General features: G+C 43.1%; 1 protein-coding gene across 1 annotated transcript in view; it reads left to right on the forward strand.

The window, feature by feature from the left end:
- Positions 1–654: 654 nt before the first annotated feature.
- The window catches only part of NMT2 (N-myristoyltransferase 2), a 42,491-nt gene continuing 41,468 nt past the window's right edge, over positions 655–1,677 (forward strand). The window contains exon 1 of the mRNA XM_011968117.1: positions 655–790. The gene's annotated coding sequence lies outside the window, so the exon portion shown is untranslated. The remainder of the gene's footprint in view (positions 791–1,677) is intronic.

Genomic DNA, 1,677 nt, shown 5'->3' on the forward strand with positions numbered 1-1,677 from the left:
AGAGGAATTATCCATTTTAAATTGAAAAGTTCATTACCTTAACACATGAATAACCAGTGGAAAGAAAAGTTCCTTTATAACCTAGATACTAGGTAACAAAACTAGCGCTTTGTGTTTTGTTTGTTTGTTTGTGACAGGGTCTCTCTCTGTAGCTAGACACTTAGAGCTTTTCACTGTTAGCCTCAGTAATAAAAATCTTGATCAGGGAACATTTCCTCCTCCGCGAAAAAGCAGTTTGTTTAGTTCTGTTGCTTCAAGATTAGTGTTTTGTTGTACCCAAGAGATCTTTATAATGGAGTTTTTCGTATCATGTACCTCTCCTCCAGAAAGCTGACTTAAACGTCGATTAGGAGAGTAGTGATAACCGTGGAAACTATTTTACTTTAGTTATAAAATGTGGTTTATCTCTGCAGTCTTCCTGCATCGCGACATCTAAGCACCTGCAGGATGACTGAGCAGGGACTGGTATTCTTCTGTGTTGCCTGTTGTCATCTTCACGCTACTACCTTTTATTCCTCACCTACATCCTAACACAGTTATTTTCTACTGCCTGTAACATCTGTGGTTTTCGAAATGATTAATTGTATGCAATTCAATTTCATTTAATGATTTTTTTGTTGTTGGTTGGTTTCACCGTCTTTGCATTTCCTGCAGAAGTCCTGGAGGGTATTTGGGAGCCAAAAAGAAAAAGAAGAAACAGAAGAGAAAAAAGGAGAAACCAAATTCTGGAGGCACCAAGTCAGATTCGGCGTCTGATTCCCAGGAGATTAAAATTCAGCAGCCTTCGAAAGTGAGAGCTCTGTTTTTCTTTTCCCCCCGTGTGGTTTCTTGTGCATATGAGTGGGTTTACGCAGTTTAGCGCCCTGCTGGATCAGATGTGTAGGGACTTTGTTGTGACTGTGTGTTGAATGCCACTAGTAACTGGAAGCTCTTGACAGCCTCCTTAAAACGGACTTTGGCATCCAAATAATGAAGGGGTACACTGTGCTTTTGTGTGTGTGTGGGTACCTGCTGTGTTTTTCCCTTTTCTCAGTGAATTTGTATTTAGATTGTCATTTGAGAAGCAAGTCTCAATGTGAGCTTGTTAGGTTTTTTTGAAATTACACTTTAATATTTGATTACTTTTAGTTCAGAAGATATTCACATTGTAATTTTTCTGGGTGTCTGTCTAATTACCTGAATAGCACAACACCATCTGGCAGCAGATTTCAGCGGGAACAGCCATGGGTAAGTCTCTTGTTGACTTTGAATCAAACCAGTTTGCAGCGGTCATTCTTCATGTTAGTGCCAAGGGTGGGAAATAGTTCCTGACATTCTCCTAGTTTAGACCAAACCAGAAGTTGTCCAGCTGGGCCCCGCGTTGGCAGATGGTGGCCAAGAAGAGGGTTGATTGTACTGCGTGGGTGTCTGGTGGCACAGATGGCAGCCATCCCTGTCTGTGGAGCCAACCCCCAGGCACCCTGTGTGCTGGGCCTCTGGGAAACACAAAGCCCTCTTGATGCAAGAAACTCACAGTGAGAAGGGTAGAATCAGCCAGGCACGGTGGCTCACACCTGTAGTCCCAGCACTTTGGGAGGCCGACGCAGGTGGATCCCTTGAGCCCAGGAGTTTAAGACCAGCCTGGGCGACATGGCGAAACCCTGTCTCTACTAAAAATCACAAAAAGTTAGTTAGGCA

The sequence above is a fragment of the Mandrillus leucophaeus genome, unplaced genomic scaffold, assembly GCF_000951045.1.
Source record: "Mandrillus leucophaeus isolate KB7577 unplaced genomic scaffold, Mleu.le_1.0 Scaffold83, whole genome shotgun sequence".
Taxonomy (NCBI): domain Eukaryota; kingdom Metazoa; phylum Chordata; class Mammalia; order Primates; family Cercopithecidae; genus Mandrillus; species Mandrillus leucophaeus.